Here is a 20,964-nt window from a genome sequence, read left to right as displayed (position 1 = left end):
TCAGACGAAGAACTTCAGGACATAAACATTCAGATTTTGTTTCTATCTTTTTTACTTTGGAAGCAAGAAGTTTGAAATCTGTTCCTTCTTTTTGAATAGCCCTGATATCAACAACTTTCCAGAGAATTAAGACCTGGAGAAAATGTTCTGTGTGTTGATGATAGCAAAACCACGGTAACAGATAAAACACCATAACTCCAAACAGAGAAATCATATGAAACCCTTAATGAGGTTTGCAAGTGAGCAATATGTAACAAAGTAACACTGAACATAAAGGAAACAAGTATCTTGCATTTCAGCACAAAGAGGAGAAACAGCTCTGTCACATTGAGCATAGATGATAAGCCTACTGATTATGTAACAAACACAAAATTTTTAGGAAGGAACATTGATTGTCAATTAAAATGTAATGAACACTCGAAGATGTTTGCAAAAAAGATCATCAGCACATTAAATGGTTATGGTATTCTTTTCCAAGGATCAAAGGTGCAAAACATGGACACAGTTTACAATCTGGGGAAAAGTGTCATACGAACAACACTGGTCTGTGTCATTTTTGAGATCATAGTTTTGTAAGTTAATTCTTAATATTACACTGCATGCCAAACCCAGAAATGCAACTCATTTTGTTGAGTCAGGTCAGGTTTCATTGCTATTTCACTTCTTAAAATATGACATTTCAGAAATTTTTTATATATAATATATATGCTGTTTATGGATTCAAAACAGTAGCTTTTGGATTAAATCTAAATTATGTAATAAGATCATACACTAAAATAATTTTATGGAAGAAAGTCTTTTTTTTGAAGGCTTTCGTAAGTGTTCTGCATTTGGAATGCCTCTCTTGAGGCAGGAGCAATAGTCCACAAGCATTTTCACATCCAATTGTCCCTGGTAACTCTCCTCAATCACTCTATCACTTTGAAAATGCTTAGCCTGCTCCTTGCTATAATCTCCACATTTGTCTGGAAAGTAATCTAAATGTGAGCTCAGAAAGTGCATCTTTTATTGACATACAAGCACCAAAAACCTGGAAGTTTTGAAGTAGCTCCTCGATAGCATTTTCAAACTCTGGGCTCCTATAGTTGCCAAGAAAGTTGCTTGTTATTGATTTCAATGCTAAACAAGCCTTTCTCTCTGTATCCTCCATACTCTCACCAAATTTTGGATCTTTCATAAGCTCCCTGATCTGAGGTCCATCAAAAATACCTACATTAAGTTTGGCCTCACCAATACATGGAAATAAATGTTTTAAGAAAGTAAAAGCCCTATTTTCTTTGTTCACTGCCTTTATAAAGGATTTCATCAGACCAATTTTAACATGCTGCAGTGGAAATAGAATTTTCTAATGCTCTCTGAAAGCTTGTGGTTGGTTGTTTTAAAAGAGGGAGGGGCGGGGGAAGGGGGCAACTGGCGGGATGGACGCTACCAAAGGATGACAAGGGTAGTACTGGTCGATAGCTTTCAGGCTGCTCAAGGAGTCAGTACAGAAAAGAAAAGACTCCCCAGGGCATGAATGGAGATACCGAAGTGCACGAGATATGGCCACCAGCTCTGCAGTGAATACACTACAGCCATCGGGTAAGGAATACTGTCCAATATGGCCACCATGAACATAAGCAAAGCCAACACGACCATCAGCCATCGAGCCGTTGGTGTAAACCACATCAGAGCCCTGGAACAGATCAAGAATCAAGAGGAAGTGACAGCGGAGAGCCACAGGGTTAACGGAGTCCTTACGGCCACATGAAAGGTCCAGGCGAAGCTTCGGCCTAGGGCGACACCATGGAGGTGTACATGAATCGACCTCGAGGATAGGTGGTAAAGGCATGGACTCCAGTTAAGACAGAAGCGATCGCATGTGAACCACAATCGTTAGCCCTGACCTGGGCTGCCCATGCGGGAGGTGACCCGCCGTGGTTGGGAAAAGTAGATAGTAATTAGGATGTTCAGGAGAGCTATGAATGTGTGCAATGTAACTGGCGAGCAGTTGCGCACATCTGATCTTCAATGGAGGGACTCCAGCCTCCACCACTACGCTGGTCATTGGAATCGTCCTAAAAGCTCCTGTTGCCAGTCAAACTCGGCAGTGGCGCAATAGGTCAATCAAACGCAATGCTGAGAGCGCCGCCGAACCATAAACCACTCTCCCATAGTCAATGCGGGATTGGAAAAGGGCTCTGTAGAACCGCAGCAACGTGGAGTGATCTGCACCCCAGTTGGTGTTGCTCAGGCAGCGGAGGGCATGGAGGTGCTGCCAACATTTTCATTTAAGCTGATGAAGATGAGGAATCCAAGTCAAACGAGCACCGAAAATCAGGCCTAAGAATTGATGGGTCTCCACGACAGTGAGTGGATCGTCATTAAGATAAAGTGCTGGTTCCGGATGAACGGAACGACAGTGACAGAAATGCAGGACACACGTCTTCACGGCTGAAAATTGGAAGCCATGGGCTAGAGCCCATGACTGCACCTTGTGGATGGCTCCCTGTCGGTGATGCACAGCAACACCAGTACTGGTGGAGCAGTAAGAAATGCAGAAGTCATCTGTATACAGAGAGGATGAGACGGACGGCCCTACAGCTGCTGCTAGACCGTTAGTGGCCACTAAAAATAGAGACACTCAATACAGAGCCCTGTGGGACCCCATTCTCCTGGATATGGGTGGAACTATGGGAGGCACCAACTTGGACATGGAAAGTACGGAGCAACAGAAAATTTTGGAGAAAAATCAGAAGCGGGCCTCGGAGACCACACTTGTATAATGTGGCAAGGATATGGTGTCGCCAGGTGGTATCATACGCTTTCCGTAAACCAAAAACGATGGCAACCAGGTGTTGGTGTCTGGAAAAAGCTATTCAGATGGCAGACTCGAGGAACACAAGATTGTCAGTGGTAGAGTGACCCTGGTGAAAGCTGCCCTGACATGTAGCCATGTAGCCAGTAGGCCACATGACTCCAGGACCCGACCCAACCCAACCCAACCGCCGACACACCACACATTCCAGCAGCTTGCAAAGAACGTTGGTGAGGCTGATAGGCCGAAAGCTATCAACATCAAGCGAGTTTTTACAGGGTTTAAGCACCAGAATGACAGTGCTCTCCTGCCACTGCAATGGAAAGACATAATCACACCAGATCCAGTTGAAGATGACGAGGAGACATCGTTTGTAGTCAGATGAGAGATGTTTAATCATCTGTCCGTGGATCTGATCTGGGCCAGGTGCTGTGTCGGGGCAATGTGCAAGGGCACTGAGGAGCTCCCACTCTGTAAATGGGGCGTGTAGTGAATGAGAGGACTTTCCCTTCCAGCCGCTGTTTAAGAGTGCGAAAGGCGAGAGGGGGGGGGAGGTGGAATTTCTCCAACGCAGAGGCTCGAGCAAAGCGCTCGGCAATCGCATTTGCGTTGGTAGATAACACGCCACTTATGGTAACACAAGGAACACCTGTTGGGGTCTGGTGCCCGAAAAGATGTTTGATCTTTGCCCAGACTTGGGAAGGTGATGTGTGGCACCCAATAATCGAGACATATCTCTTCCAACACTCCTGGATCTGTTGTTTGATAAGTTGGCGAACGCGGGCACGGAGCCATTTAAAGGCTATGAGATGCTCCACGGAAGTGTGTCACTTATGTCGCTGTAGACCTCGCTGACGCTCCTTAATTGCTTCAGCAACTTCTGGTGACCACCAAGGGACTGCCTTACACCAGGGACACTCTAAAGAGTGAGGGATCGCGGTTTCTGCCACAGAAACAATTGTAGTCACCTGCTCAACCATCACATCGATGTTACCGTGTGGGGGAGATTCAATGGTTACAGCAGAGGTGAAAGTTCCCCAGACTGCCTTGTTTAAAGCCCATCTGGGCAGGCGTCCATGGGCCTGACGCCAGAGCAACAACAGGAAGATGGGGAAGTGGTCACTACCACACAGGTCGTCATGTGCTCTCCAGTGGATAGATGGAATATGTCCCGGGCTGCAAATTGATAAATCAATGGGCGAGTAACTACCAAGAGCCACACTGAAATATGTGGCGGCCCCAGTATTTAAGAGACAGAGGTCGAACTGAGACAGTAAACTTCCGACATCTCTGCCTCGGCCCGTAAGCATGGTGCCACCCCACAAGGGGTTATGGGCGTTAAAATCTCTCAAAAGTAAGAAAGGTTTAGGGAGTCAATCAATTAGTGCAGCTAATACGTTCAGGGGTACTGCACCATCTGGAGGAAGATATACATTGGAGACAATTATTTCCTGTGTCATCATTATTTTGATAGCCACAGCTTCAAGAGGGGTTTGAAGGGGCACAGTGCCACTACAGACTGAGTTTAGGCATAAATGCAAACTCCACCTGACACTCGATTGTAGTCGCTTCAGTTCTTGTAATATCCCCTATAGCCACAGCGGGCGGGGGTCCGCATTGCCGGGAACCAAGTTTCCTGGAGGGCAATCCATATAGCAGGTGTAAAGCATAACAGTTGCCGTTGCTCAGCCTAGCGGTGGAAAAAACCGCTACAATTCTACTGGAGGACGATGTCATTGTGAGGCTGGGAAAGCATGGAACATTCAATGAGGCGGTTTATGCCTCAGAGTCACCTGCTGCCACCGACTTATTGCCTGAGCAGTCTATATCCATTGTGTCTGAGGGTCTGGCGAGATCTAGGTCCTCAGCAGACACCAGAATCTCCACCCCGTCCTCAGATGCAGGGCTTGTAGACAGCGGTGGTGTGAGTGCCACTGCAATTTCCTTGGTCTTAGAGGTCTTCTTTTTGGATTTCTCTCGCTGCTCCTTGGGTTTCCCTGGCTGGGATGACTTCACTGGCTCAGTCTCCAGGACTGAGGATGAGCGTGAAGTCCTACAACCAGCTGCTTTTGAGCTCTTAAGCCACTGGTGGGTGTCATCTTTCCCACTAGCAGAAACCTGGGAAGGGAGTGACCCAAGGGACTCCTTCCTAGCGAGAGAAGCCGAAGAAGACTTACGCTTCTCCGCCACAGAAGTGGGGACTGATGTCCCCGATGGTTTGGGGGGGGGGGGGGGGGGGTGTTGCTCCCTAAGTAGGTGGTGTGAGAGCAAAAGGGAGGGAAATGCCCCCTCCCCCCACCATCAGGAGTATAGGTGTAGTCTTCCGGCTCTGAGAGGTGACTCGGGTTGGGGGAGCTGATTGGGCCAGAACTGTTGTAGCAGGGGCGTAAGACGATGGCATACGTACAGGATGCAAACACTCAAAATTTTCTCTTAGCCTCTGTGTGTGTAAGTTGGTCCAGGGTCTTGTACTCCATGATTTTCCTTTCTTCCTGGAGAATCCCGCAGTCTGGCAAGGAAGGCGAATGGTGCTCTCCGCAGCTGACACAGATGGGAGGTGGGCACATGGAGTATTGGGATGTGACGGGCATCTGCAATCTCGACATGTGATGCTGGAAGTACAGTGGGAAGATATATGGCCGAACTTCCAGCATTTAAAGTACCGCATTGGGGGAGGGATATAGGGCTTGACATTACAATGGTTGACCTTCTCTGGTAAGGTGTCACCTTCAAAGGCCAAGATGAAAGCACCGGTGGCAACCTGACTATCCCTCGGACCCCGGTGGACACGCCGGACGAAATTTACACTCCACTGCTCTAAATTGACATGCAGCTCATCGTCAGACTGCAAAAGAAGGTGCCTGTAAAATATGATAGCCTGGACCATATTTAAGCTCTTATGGGGCATGATGGTTACAAAAACATCCCCCAGCTTGTCACAAGCAAGTAACATGTAAGACTGGGCAGAGGATGCTGTTTTGATCAAGACTGACCCAGATCTCATTTTGGACAACCCCTCCACCTCCCTAAACTTGTCCTCTAAAGAGTTATCCCTTAAGATATATCAAACACAAATGTACAGGTAAAATTGTAAATAACGACATAAATGGCTGGTCTTCTGGCCCTGAAATTTTTCTACATGGCTGGTCCTCAAAGCGTTAACTTTTGAATGCAAGTCAAACACTCCTTGATTTTACAAATTCATCATACAATCTGCCATGTAACACAATTTATCTTGTGTAAAAGGAAATTTAGTCGAAGTAACACTTCTCAAACCATAATTCACAATATTTTCTCATGACCTGTTTGAAACGTAAACTATTGTGACATCCCGTTCATTGAAATTGGTCTGTTGTTGTTGTTGAGTATTGCATAGTTTTCGTCATAAGACGTTTGACACATTTTGCTATTGGTAGATGCTTGTGTGTGCATTGTGTTTTGTTGCTGTTGTAAATGGCTAATTTTCTTTGCAATGTTTTTTTGGGTGTCATTCTCTTGTGTATGTTTTATTACTACACTATTATTCTACAGTCGTGGCATAAAGTGAAATTATTTGTTAGAGTATCAGTTCGTACCAGTCAAAATTATAAACATTTACCTGAAATCTAAAACAACAAAAAGTTCCTGGTATTCTTAAAAATTCCCAAGTGTTTTCCAATGAAAAGGTTCTCAAGTTCTGCCCGGTTCTCCTGGGGCACTCGGCAATGAATACGTAGGTCGAAGCACAAGGCTCTGCAACCACTTGTGTATTGTTAGTTGTACTGTAACTTGGGTTGATTGTGTGTGTACTGTTTGAGCAATAAATTACTATGTTCTGGGTTTAGAATACTTTTTGGCAATGTGTGCAGTATTCGATTCCATGTGTTCCACATCAGTCATTAGTCCTTTGACTTTAGATTTCAAGGCAGTGCTTAAATCCCTTCTCGGGCAACAGCAGGTGCTGAGAATTGCTATTTCCAGTTTAATGATTACATTGGCACAACCTGTGGTCTGATCAACAACATATCCACCATCCTTCCCTGCGTATGACAGTGCAGCAGAAGACTAGGATGCTTATGAAAAATGGCTGCAACAACATTTCCAGCTCCATCATTTGGAGTAATAGACTTAAACATGTGCAAGACGGATTTCACTTCACGGGTATCAGTTGTTGGGTCAACTCGCCACCTTACAAGAACCTTCAAGTCTTTCTTTTGAAAAGTGCTCAAGTTATTTCTGCTCATGTGGAATTCTACCACTGCCAAAAGCGGCCAAACAGTCGTGCAGGGCACGGGCAGCAGAACTACATGGACTTAGACGTTGTTTGAATTTTGTGACAAATGTTCATAAGGAATCCTATGCCAATCATATGGTTTGTGATGTATCACACATTTTGCTCCTAATAGGAACATTTGAGAGTGAGCTCTACAGTGTGAAATTCTTACGCTTATGGAATTACTGAACATAGCTCAGTCATTTGAAGTTTCACGGGCTGCAGGTAATCGGATAGAAGCCCGGCCTGAAGTTTCCGAAATCAGTTCCTTTCATCCTTCCCACCCTTCAGTTAGTTCACAAGGGAAAATAGGTAATTGACATTCAGCCTCTTGCTCTGCCGCCTTTACGCCCATACTACTTCACTCAACAAAAATGGACCATGTGTCCCAAGAACTGGGCAATGTGTAATAAGTGCCATAAGAAAGGACATATTGCTTCTGTTTGTAATCCTTTCCAAACCTGAGTATGACAAAATTAACATGAATGTGAACAGTGTGTCAGCAGTGACAGTGTCTTAAAGCAAGTTATACAATGAACTGCGTGTAGTTAACAAGTCACTGAAAATGAAGGTGGATATGGGTGCAGCAGCAACATTGGTGAATTCTCAGACTTACGTGGACCTTGGTTCTCCCCCTCTGACTCCAGTGTCATGGAGGCTGGCGAGTCATAACAAAAACAGGTTCCCATCATGGGCACTTTTCTGCATCTGTGACTTACAAGAATGTGGTTGTTCACCATTCCTAGTTTTGAACAATGCTTACACTGAAAATGTTTGGTCTGGATGATTTTAAAGTCTTTGAATCCTCCATCAATGATGAAGTGCATTTGGTTTCTGGTCAAGTGCATTTGGTTTCTGGTTAAGTTCCATATCAACAATTAGATGCCCTCTTTGCTGACTTTCCCTTTCTATTTTCTCCAGGACTAGGTTGTGCAACAGAATTTCAGGCTCATATTATGATGAAACAGTCTGCCTGCCCTTGTTTTTTCAAGGACCAAATGGTACCAGTACCTTTATAGGAGCAAGTAAAGGCAGAATTAGATCATCTTCAAGCACTTTATGTTATTAGACTTCCTTCTTCCAGTGAAAGGCCAGCTCCACTGGTGACAGTAAAAAAAACCTACCTGCAGTGATTTTAAAAAAATATATTAACACACAGTCAATCACTGATACCTACCTTTTGCCGCACCCTGATGGGCTGTTAGCAGAATTACCAGGGAGCCATTATTTTTCAAAAATACACTTAACAGAGACATATTTACTGCTGCTACTCAACGAGAAATTTAAATGACTTCTAGTTAGCAATAGTCCACCGGGCTTTATCAATATCAGCATTTTACTTTTGGAGTGGTAAGTGCACCAGCTATTTTTTAATCCTTTTTAGAGCAACTTATTGCATCAGTTCCAGGCTGCACCATCTATTTAGATGACATACTGGTGTCTGGTGCCTCTAAAGAGAAACATTTACAGAACCTTTGTGTTCTATTTTCTGTCTTACGGTCTGCAAGGCTTAAGTACAATTTGGACAAGACACAGTTTTTTCAACCCTCCATTATTTATTTGAGTTATGAAGTGTCGCATCCTGGCATTAAACCACTGTGCCAACATATTGAAGCTATTGCCACATTGCCACTCTCATCTGTCAAGGAGTTACAGGCAGTTTTAGGCAAAATTGTGTACTATAACAAATTCATACCAGACACTGCTGCTGTGGCCCAACCACTCCACGCATTATTACGGAAAGATGTTCCTTACCACTAATCCCTGACTTGCAAGCAAGCATTCAAGTTGATGAAATCTAAACTGTAGTTGGTTTCCTGTTTGGTCACTTTTCAGCTGGTAGAGCAACTTAAGTTAGCTACGGACGTGTCTCAGTTTGACCTCGGCATCAGCCTTGCTCATACGTATGCAGACGGTTCTGAATGCCCTGTTGCATATGCCTCTAAATCCTTAAATTCAGTGCAAACAGCATTATTCTCAGATAGAGAAATAGGGTTTGACAATTGTGTATGCCCTAAAAGAATTTCACGCTTTTCTATAAGGGTCTAAGTTTCTCCAAATCATAGGCTACAAAACCACTGATGTCTGTTTTTAACATTTCGTTGTCTTTGCCAGACAACACTGCACATCGCTTACAGCAGTGGGTTATTTTCCTATCTCGATACAATTAAGATATTCATTTTCAACCTGTGACACAACACATCGATAAATCCAGATCCAGAGTTTAATAAAGAATAATTACTTTGTTTTCATTTAGGTGTGAAAGCTCAAAATGTTGTTGATATTTTCCCACGAGTGGCATTACAATTGCAGCCACAGTATCAGTGAATCCTGCTTTAAGTAAAGTTGTTTCTTTTACGCAACACAACTGGTCAGACAAACATTTAGGCCATACTTTTGATCCTTTGAGAAATTATTTTGCACTACAAAATCTTCTTTCTGTTTGGGACAGAGTGCTGCCATGAGTTACAGCAGACACAGCTCCTCGGGTTCTAGTCCCATCAGCCTTTCGGTGTAAGGTTATGCATTTGTTACACGTAGACCACTGGATTGTGTCACGTACAAAGGTGTTAGCATATAGACGTGTTCTCTCGCCAGGCATGGTTGGGGAAATAACGTGAGTTGTTGCAGTCTGCCCACAGTGTGCCACCCATCAGGTGGCTCCCCGTGGTTCTTCGTAACCATGGCCAGATCCACAGCAACCTCGGGAACAAATTCATGTACATTTTGTGGGACTTTTTTTCAGTTTCTACTGCCTTGTAACTGATGCTTATTCTAAGTTTCCATATGTACAGTGTTATTACAAATGATTGGAGCGATTTCACAGCTCTACAATAACTTTATTATTTGAGATATTTTCACAATGCTTTGCACACACATACAAAAACTCAAAAAGTTTTTTTTAGGCATTCACAAATGTTCGATATGTGCCCCTTTAGTGATTCGGCAGACATCAAGCCGATAATAAAGTTCCTCCCACACTCGGCGCAGCATGTCCCCATCAGTGAGTTCGAAAGCATCGTTGATGCGAGCTCGCAGTTCTGGCACATTTCTTGGTAGAGGAGGTTTAAACACTGAATCTTTCACATAACCCCACAGAAAGAAATTGCATGGGGTTAAGTCGGGAGAGCGTGGAGGCCATGACATGAATTGCTGATCATTATCTCCACCACGACCGATCCATCGGTTTTCCAATCTCCTGTTTAAGAAATGCCGAACATCATGATGGAAGTGCGGTGGAGCACCATCCTGTGGTACGTTTAGCTCCCTGCTTGCTTTATTCATCGACTTCTGTGGGCTACGCGTTAAACTTGCCCGCACGCGTTCAACCGTTTCTTCGCTCACTGCAGGCCGACCCGTTGATTTCCCCTTACAGAGGCATCCAGAAGCTTTAAACTGCGCATTCCATTGCCGAATGGAGTTAGCAGTTGGTGGATCTTTGTTGAACTTCGTCCTGAAGTGTCGTTGCACTGTTATGACTGACTGATGTGAGTGCATTTCAAGCACGACATACGCTTTCTCGGCTCCTGTCGCCATTTTGTCTCACTGTGCTCTCGAATGCTCTGGCGGCAGAAACCTGAAGTGTGGCTTCAGCCAAACAAAACTTTATGACTTTTTCTACGTATCTGTAGTGTGTCGTGACCATATGTCAATGAATGGAGCTACAGTGAATTTATGAAATAGCTTCAATCATTTGTAATAGCCCTGTATTTTGTTGGCTGCATTGTCAAAATTTTTTGCAAATGGAAGATCTTCTACATATGCTAGTTATCAACAACGGCTCCAGTTCATGTATCAGGAATTTGAAGATTTTTGTAAAAAAAATTAATGTTCGCCATGTCACAGCTCCTCCTTTCTACCATCAAACAAATGGAAAAGCAGATCTACTAGTACGAACATTTAAGACTCAGATGAAAAAATACATTTTGGATGTGTAACCAGAAACAGATCTTGACCAGTTCCTCAGTTCTTATAGGTTCACCCCTGTTGGCAATAAGAGCCCAGCAGAATCGATGCACAGTCGTCAGCACCAGACTCTACTACATCTGCTTCAGGCAACACCAGGCCATCCACCGGCACCAGTGCTTCAACACTTCTGGTGTGGCACAGCTGTTTGAACTTGTAGATTTGGCTGCCAGCTAAAATGGGTGCCAGCGGTAATCGATAGTACCAATGGTTGATGCCTCTATGACGTTCGCACAACTCAGGAGGGGGCATCATAACATGTCGACCAACTATGACATTGTGTATGGGACTACGTACCTGGTGCACCTCTCCCGCCCTTGTGTGCCCCTCATGCCCCATGTCTTCCATCTGCCTGCATGTCTCCTACATTGCAGCCGGTGTCCTTATCTTCTCCACCACTGCTGCCAATGTTTACACAGCTGTCTCCTCTGCTGTGGGTGACCCCTTCAGCTGTCGGGAGCCACAGTGGGATCCCAGCTTTCATGCTGTGACAGCTAATGCCTCCGTTGCTGCCGCCACCATCGCAGCTGGCACTGCCTGTTCCGCCCGCCACAACCTCCTTCATTGGGGATGGACTGAGAGGTGAAAATGGACACTGCACCAGTCTCACCTGTCCTACCATAGGGCCCCTCACTGGGAGGCAACCGCCGCACCTGTCTGTGCTCGTATCACTTCCACAACTATGTACCAGTGATAGAGCGTCACGACTCAACAAGCTATGTCGATCACAGAAGAAATGGACATGAGGACAGTGCTCAAACAAACGCAGAGGAGATCTGAAACTACCAATTATGTGGGTGCGCCATTTCATAGTTCGTGCTTGAAGTTTGTGCTTGATTTGGCCACTAGAGGCCACCCGACCGGCTAATATGACAGCAGCTGCATGCACAGCCTGCCAGGTGCATCCCTGTTGGCCAGAGCATAAGGCTCTGTGGGCCACTTGTGTATTGCTAAATGTATTGTACCTTGTCTTCCACGAAGGTATACTGTTCAAGCAATTAATCAGTGTGTTCTTGGATTAGAACATTAAGCATACACTGTGATAAGCTCAAAAACTAACTTTGTCTCCACCTATCTTCCATTTGTGATGATCATATTTCAGAGCTGTTCAGAGATCTTCCATACTACAGTGGGTTTCAATCAACTGCATTGAATGAACGACTGGAAGAGAAGCTATCACATTGCACATGGCAAGCGGTTCAGCTTTCAAACTTCTGCTTGATGAATCTATGAAAAGCCACCGTTCAACGTAATTCTCAGACAGATAAAAATAAAGTCTACTCACCAAATGGCGGCAGGAACTCACACATTTAAAAAAAAAAAAAAAAAAGTTTTACTTAAAGCTTTCAGAGCCAGTGGCTCTTTCCTCCAGCAGAAGGGTTGTAGGGGAAGGAAGAGGACTGAAGTGAAAGGAACTGGCGAGGTTAGGAAAATGGGTAGAGTTTTTTTTTTACTAGCATTCCAACTTGCTGTACCAAGAAAGCGCGCACACACACACACACACACACACACACACACACACACACACACACACACACAGTGCTAAGACAGTATAAAAAAAAAATTGTCCTTGGGTCATCGCTTTGTAAAGTAACACACTGTAATCTGCGACAAATCTCTGAATATTACGGAAGAATGATTATTGTTAAAATTATTACTGAACATATTAAACACCTGGCACGTGCTTCTTGATAAATGTATTCTTAAATGTTAAACTATCCTCAGGGAAAGAAAAAAAGGCTTTGTCAGAGATGGAGTGACATTTGAGACAGACTGTAGTTTTCTATTCTGCTCTTTTCTTTATCTACTTTCGTATGACTGCACTGCTATGAAGATAAAATGAGAATACTAACATAAAAAAGATTTAATTGCAAAGAATTGATACTGAAGACACTGGAATCATTTGATTCTGGTACTAGTTGATTCCCACAGAATCAGCGATTCTTTGACTTGTGAATTAGGAATCGGCACAAGACTCACCCCTATTTAAAATCATTATGGATAAACTTTTTTAACTCTGATATTTTTTCAGGAGTACAGTGTAAGTAAGATTACAAAATACAGCCTGCCTACTTGATATAAACTGTAGTTTATTTCAAGAATTACTTTTTAAACTTGAGTTTTGTTTTCTTTTTTTATTATGGTAATTACTACCCGAAGAACTGACCTCATTAATAATGTATAGTTACGTTTACAGTCGAATTTAATTCCCCTAATAAATCTTCCCTAACACTCATGCAGATTTTTCAATTTGGTTGCCTAACCACTACAGAAACATTGTTGCAAAGCACCTTTCCCAATACCAAATATCAATTTAATTTTTTTTTTATTAGTGTCGCTCATCAAATAATCTTTAAAATGCCTAGGCATTTATGAATTCCAGGCATTTACCCCGGGAATTTGCCCCAGCTTATACATGGCCAGGCATTTTACATCACTAGGTACATCCAAAAAACGACACTTCTGCTGCTTTTTTCTCCAACACCATAAACTTTCAACACACTTTTTACAGCATATGTGTTGTGCGAAGGGCTTGTCCTAATCACTAAGTCCAAAGTATGCATAATACATTTTCCTTACAAAAGGAGTAATTTTTAACTTCCTAGGTGGTATGATAACTTTACCACAACAAGAGAAATCAGTTGAAATGAGTCTTGCACTTTCGATTCATTTTGTAACAATGTTGCTTTCACTCAGAGAGCTCAAGTCACGTTGCTACAAGCTAGAAGCAAGATCAGCTCAACCCCCATAATTCTCTCCCACCGAGATGCCACCTCCATCTCTCTATACAGAGTAGCCAGCTATGGCTGTACCTCTACATCTACATTTATACTCCGCAAGCCACCCAACGGTGTGTGGCGGAGGGCACTTTACGTGCCACTGTCATTACCTCCCTTTCCTGTTCCAGTCGCATTTGGTTCACGGGAAGAACGACTGTCTGAAAGCCTCCGTGCCCGCTCTAATCTCTCTAATTTTACATTCGTGATCTCCTTGGGAGGTATAAGTAGGGGGAAGCAATATATTCGATACCTCATCCAGAAACGCACCCTCCCGAAACCTGCACAGCAAGCTACACCGCGATGCAGAGCGCCTCTCTTGCAGAGTCTGCCACTTGAGTTTGTTAAACATCTCCGTAACGGATCTGGTACGGATCCCACACTGATGAGCAATACTCAAGTATAGGTCGAACGAGTGTTTTGTAAGCCACCTCCTTTGTTGATGGACTACATTTTCTAAGGACTCTCCCAATGAATCTCAACCTGGTACCCGCCTTACCAACAGTTAATTTTATATGATCATTCCACTTCAAATCATTCTGTACGCATACTCCCAGATATTTTACAGAAGTAACTGCTACCAGTGTTTGTTCCGCTACCATATAATCATACAATAAAGGATCCTTCTTTCTATGTATTCGCAATACATTACATTTGTCTATGTTAAGGGTCAGTTGCCACTCCCCGCACCAAGTGCCTATCCGCTGCAGATCTTCCTGCATTTCGCTACAATTTTCTAATGCTGCAACTTCTCTGTATACTACAGCATCATCCGCGAAAAGCGGCATGGAACTTCCGACACTATCTACTAGGTCATTTATATATATTGTGAAACACAATGGTCCCATAACACTCCCCTGTGGCATGCCAGAGGTTACTTTAACGTCTGTAGACATCTCTCCATTGATAACAACATGCTGTGTTCTGTGGCATTTTCAACGTCTTAAACAAAACACAGATAATTAGAAGTATATTTTCACCCTTCTTACTTACATTTACTTATATTTATTTGAATATGATACATTTAATGTAGCTATACAATTTGGACATAATTTTGATTGCGATAATAAACTTAAAAATTTTAAACATTTGGATGGATTATATATCTAGCGGACTACTACTGTTACTAGTACTACTACTCAAATATTGAGGCAGTAATGAAATGTGACCTGACTGAGCAACATGAGTTACATTTTGAATTCACTATACCCTAAATATAAAAGATCATGTAAAAAACCTATAAAAAAAAAAAGTTTTGAAACACAGACCAGTTCAATAATTAATAGTAGCAGTAGAGGTAATTTTAAAGAATTATGTGACAATTATGTATCCTTATGCACCATCTACATCTACATCCACACTCCGCAAGCCACCCAACGGTGTGTGGCAGAGGGCACTTTACGTGCCACTGTCATTACCTCCCTTTCCCGTTCCAGTCGTGTATGGTTCGCGGGAAGAACGACTGCCGGAAAGCCTCTGTGCACACTCGAATCTCTCTAATTTTAGATTCGTGATCTCCTCGGGAGGTATAAGTAGGGAGACGCAATATATTCGATACCTTATCCAGAAACGCACCCTCTCGAAACCTGGACAGCAAGCTACACCGCGGTGCAGAGCGCCTCTCTTGCAGAGTCTGCCACTTCAGTTTGCTAAACATCTCCATGACGCTATCACACTTACCAAATAACTCTGTGACGAAATGCGCCACTCTTCTTTGGATCTTCTCTATCAACTCGACCTGGTATGGATCCCACACTGATGAGGAATACTCAAGTATAGGTCGAACGAGAGTTTTGTAAGCCACCTTCTTTGTTGATGGACTACATTTTCTAAGGACTCTCCCAATGAATCTCAACCTGGCACCCACCTTATCAACAATTAATTTTATATGATCATTCCACTTCAAATCGTTCCGCACGCATACTCCCAGATATTTTACAGAAGTAACTGCTACCAGTGTTTGTTCCGCTATCATATAATCATACAATAAAGGATCCTTCTTTCTATGTATTCACAATACATTACATTTGTCTATGCTAAGGGTCAGTTGCCACTCCCCGCACCAAGTGCCAAACAGCTGCAGATCTTCCTGCATTTCACTGCAATATTCTAATGCTGCAACTTCTCTGTATACTACAGCATCATCCGCAAAAAGCTGCATGGAACTTCCGACACTATCTACTAGGTCATTTATATATATTGTGAAAAGCAATGGTCCCATAACACTCCCCTGTGGCACGTCAGAGGTTACTTTAATGTCTGTAGACGTCTCTCCAATGAGAACAACATGCTGTGTTCTGTTTGCTAAAAACTCTTCAATCCAGCCACACAGCTGATCTGATATTCCGTAGGCTCTTACTTTGTTTACCAGGTGGCAGTGCGGAACTGTATCAAACGCCTTCCGGATTGGATTGGATTGGTTGCGGAAAGAGACCAAACAGCGAGGTCATCGGTCTCATTGGATTAGGAAAGGAAGTCGGCCGTGCCCTTTCAAAGGAACCATCCCAGCATTTGCCTGGAGCGATTTAGGGAAATCACGGAAAACCTAAATCAGGATGGCCGGACGCAGGATTGAACCGTCGTCCTCCCGAATGCGAGTCCAGTGTGCTAACCACCGCGCCACCTCGCTTGGTGAACGCCTTCCGGAAGTCAAGCAAAATTGCATCTACCTGGGAGCCTGTATCTAATGTTTTCTGGGTCTCATGAACAAATAAAGCGAGTTGGGTCTCTCACGATCGCTGTTTCTGGAATCCATGTTGATTCCTACAGAGTAGATTCTGGGTTTCCAGGAATGACATGATACGCGAGCAAAAAACACGTTCTAAAATTCTAGAACAGATCGATGTCAGAGATATAGGCCTATAGTTATGCACAACTGCTTGACGGCCCTTCTTGAAAACTGGAACTATCTGTGCTCTTTTCCAATCATTTGGAACATTCCAATTCTCTAGAGACTTGCGGTACACAGCTGTTAGAAGGGGTTTTCGTTTGTGCGAGAATTTAGAGAAGGAACTTCAGTGCGGTCTTCCTCTGTGAAACAGCTTTGGAAAAAGGTGTTTAGTATTTCAGCTTTACGCGTGTCATCCTCTGTTTCAATGCCATCATCATCCCAGACTGTCTGGATATGCTGTTTCGAGAGCCCCTTACCGATTTAACGTAAGACCAGAACTTCCTAGGATTTTCTGTCAAGTCGGTAAATATAATTTTACTTTTGAATTCACTGAACGTTTCAGGCATAGCCCCCCTTACACTGACTTTGACATCGTTTAGCTTCTGTTTGTCTGAGAGGTTTTGGCTGCGTTTAAATTTGCATTGAAGCTCTCTCTGCTTTCGCAGTAGTTTCCGAACTTTGTTGTTGAACCATGGTGGGTTTTCCTTGTCCCTCACAGTTTTACCTGGCACATACCTGTCTAAAATGCATTTTACGATTGTCTTGAACTTTTTCCATAAACACTCAACATTGTCAGTGTCGGAACAGAAATTTTCATTTTAATCTGTTGGGTAGTCTGAAATCTGTCTTCTATTACTCTTGCTAAACAGATAAACCTTCCTCCCTTTTTTTATATTCCTATTTACTTCCATATTCAGGGATGCTGCAACGGCCTTATGCTCACCGATTCTCTGTTCTGTGCTTACAGAATCAAAAAAGTTCGGGTCTATTTGTTATCAGTAGGTCCAAGATGTTATCTCCACGAGTCTGTTTAATTACTCAAGGTAATTTTCAGATAGTGCACTCAGTATAATCTCACTTGATGCTCTGTCCCTAAACATCTGAGTGCCCCAGTCTATATCTGGTAAATTGAAATCTCTGCCTAAGACTATAACCTGCTCAGTTGTTCAGCCACTAATGCTACTGAGTCGGGAGGTCGGTAAAAGGAGCCAATTATTAACCTAGCTCGGTTGTTGACTATAACCTCCACCCACAATAATTCACAGGAACTATCCACTTCTATTTCACTACAGGATAAACTACTATTAACGGCGACAAACATGCCACCACCGGTTGCATGCAAACTATCCTTTCTAAACACCATCAGCGCCTTTGTAAAAATTTCGGCAGAATTTATTTCTGGCTTCAGCCAGCTTTCTGTACCTATAACGATTTCAGCATCGTCGCTTTCTATCAGAGCTTGAAGTCCCGGTACTTTATCATAGCAGCTTCGACAGTTTCCAATTACAATACCAATTGCTGCTTGGTCCCTGCATGTCCTGACTTTGTCCCACAGCCTTTTCTAAAAAACCGCCCAGTCCACACCACACAACCCCTGCTACCCGTGTAGCCGCCTGCTGTGTGTAGTCGACTCCTGACCTATCCAGCGGAATCTGAAACCCCACCACCCTATGGCGCAAGTCGAGGAAACTGCAGCCCAAATGAGTACACCTATCAATCTGTTTGCACATCACAGAAAACATTACCACATAGTTCACTAACAGCTCTATACATAATCATGGAACAAAAGCCAATTTGGACTTATTTACAGTACCAAGGAAACATGAACAAAAAATCTGAAACAGCATTTTTCCACCAGAGAATAAAACAATGCAATAAATCGCCAAAGAGTTAAAAAGTACCTAAAATACATTTCTTATGTAATGCACACTACAAAATTAAAGATGAGATACAGGACTCACAGTACGGAATAATAATGAAAACAGAGAACTACAACACCCTGTCACATTACCATCATAATACCAATGTAATGCTTTTACAAGTGAATATGCCTTGATATATAGTGCACAATACTAATGTCTTGTCATTCTCCTGACCTTTACAACTCACACATGTACCAAAACAACAGTAACTATAGAAATACTGTTCAAAAAATGACAAATAAGTTTTTGCAGCACATGATCTTTTGAAATACAATAAATTGAAGTACTAAGACGATACAAGCAACTTATAAGGCAACTCTACTGAATGAGATTGCCTGCGTAAACAAACACCGACTTTCACAAACTCACAACACACTATGGAATGCCCAGACATGTGCTTTGATCTTCCAAAATGAACCACTGGTTCCATGTAGCACAATATGCTGTCTCTCAAGTTGGTGGAACTCTCTTAATAACAGGCATATTGACATCCTATCGACATTCCTTTAGGCTCTATTAAATCATATTGAGCAATAGCACTAGACAACAATATCACACTCCCTGAAAAAACAATAAAAAATATCTAAATGGTCACTTACGTTTTCAGTTCTCTAGCAGCAGGAATCCACTTCGAGTCGCTTCAAGAGTGTCATTTGTCCCTGTTTGTCTCTGGCAATCTGTTGTGCACTTAAGTAATTCTTCAATTGCAAATAATAGTCATCCAGTGGCTCTGCTTACTGTGCGAGAATAGGGGAAAAAATAGAATAATATTTAGATGTGTGTTACTGACACTAATGGATTGTGTTGAAATAGTGTGTACCTATCCCATGCAAAAGTTTTACTTATTAAATGTTCTAGTACTTACAAGTGTATATAACGTTTTATTACATGAAAACATTCACACACGGTACAGTGGTAATTCGAAACAATAGCTGGTTACAAAGCAAAGTGCTGAACGCTTTAGTGTAACTTAACGAAAAATTTGTATTGTATTTTATCTATAGGCCTCTACTTCCCTGAAATTTGGGTTTTGGTGATAACCTATCCACCGCAGCGACACATGGATTAGGGCAGAAGTGGCAATATGTTTGAAAGTAAGCGAATCCAACAAATATTGAGCGTATAAATCAAAATGGTTCAAATGGCCCTGAGCACTATGGGACTTAACTTCTGAGGTCATCAGTCCCCTAGAACTTAGAACTACTTAAACCTAACTAACCTAAGGACATCACACACACCCATGCCCAAGGCAGGATTCGAACCTGCGACCGTAGCGGTCGCGTGGTTCCAGACTGTAGCGCCTAGAACCGCTCGGCCACTGCGGCCGGCAACAGATAAATCAGAACCGTACGGCTATAGTTACATATCCGTTGCATTTAATGCACTTTTCCGTATGTCTGAAACTACTACACGGTAAATTTAGAAATAAATAACAGAAAAAATCAAGACGTAATTTGATGCATATAATGTACTATAATGTACATACTAACAAGGCCCGAAGAGGCACTATGTATTAACTCTAATCATTTTCGTCTACAGAAATGAGTCATTGCTACCACCTACTTAGATGTATATTAACGTTACTTTTTCTGCTTTACAATAATGCTGCAATAAATACACGTTCTTCTCCAAAAATATTACTGTTCGCGATGTAAACAGAGCATATCATGAAATATAGACACAATAATCAATCAATTACAAGCGATATCTACTGAGTTTCTGATGCAGACTATCGTCTCATTACCGATCTATTTAATCTCAGAATCACCACGAAATCAGGCACATATCAGGCTGAATGTATCTTGACAAGTGCAAAAAATTAACTACACGTTCACTCATTACTTCAGGCATGTTTACACGTTCAATGTCGGTAGTACTGTGGTAGTTATAATAATTTATCTTTCTTAATTACTTCCCACTCTATTTACTATGTACTTGCTTACATTAGCACTTACGCGTACATTTGAAATTGACGCATAGCACCCGTAAACAACATGTTACCAAAGTACTTTGAAAGTATAGACAACGTGGAAGTAACACTTCGCCAGTGCCCACCGTTTCACGATTGCATTCACAAATTTAGATTGACTTGGATACAAAATACTGTATCAAAGAAAAGAATAACGCTTGTGTTAAGACACGAACAAAACCGAAAGAATAAAAACAAAAACAACAAACGGGAAAAAGTTATATCTCCTCAATTTAATTAAGGGAGTGAATACTTTGTAGGATAATTCGAAGGAAGGACAGAAGAAACAACACTGGCAACAGAGATGTCTAATGAATATTTTCCGGTTAGATACACTTGAAAACATGTTTAACGTTAGAGTACACTAAGCTTCTAATTGTTCCTCTCATTCCATAATGGGACATAATACGAAATGAAAGAGAAGTTATCCTGTGACCAGTGCAGCTATGTGTCTCCTACTTTCACCTTCTGTCTCAGGATGGTATATGGGGTTTAACACCCCGTTGACAACGAGGTCATTGGAGATGAAGCACAAGTTTGGGTTGGGAAACGATAGGGAAGGAAATCGGTCGTGTCCTTTTTAAACGAATGACTATGGCATTTACCTTAA

General features: G+C 42.6%; 1 protein-coding gene across 5 annotated transcripts in view; it reads right to left on the bottom strand.

The window, feature by feature from the left end:
• Window positions 1–20,382, bottom strand: part of LOC124712558 (dentin sialophosphoprotein) — a 231,005-nt gene extending 210,623 nt beyond the window's left edge. For 4 of the 5 annotated variants that reach the window (XR_007005602.1, XM_047242873.1, XM_047242881.1 and 1 more), the window contains exons 1-2: window positions 20,341–20,377; window positions 18,985–19,122 (exon numbers count right to left, since the gene is read on the bottom strand). The gene's annotated coding sequence lies outside the window, so the exon portion shown is untranslated. Of the gene's footprint in view, window positions 1–18,984; window positions 19,123–20,340 lie in introns of all 5 variants that reach the window. The other variant, XM_047242880.1, reaches the window with a different exon arrangement.
• Between the last annotated feature and the right edge of the window lie 582 nt (window positions 20,383–20,964).

Source organism: Schistocerca piceifrons, chromosome 1, assembly GCF_021461385.2.
Source record: "Schistocerca piceifrons isolate TAMUIC-IGC-003096 chromosome 1, iqSchPice1.1, whole genome shotgun sequence".
Taxonomy (NCBI): Eukaryota; Metazoa; Arthropoda; class Insecta; order Orthoptera; family Acrididae; genus Schistocerca; species Schistocerca piceifrons.
The sequence above is the reverse complement of the archived record's forward strand: the minus strand, read 5'-3'. Positions and strand labels throughout refer to the sequence as shown.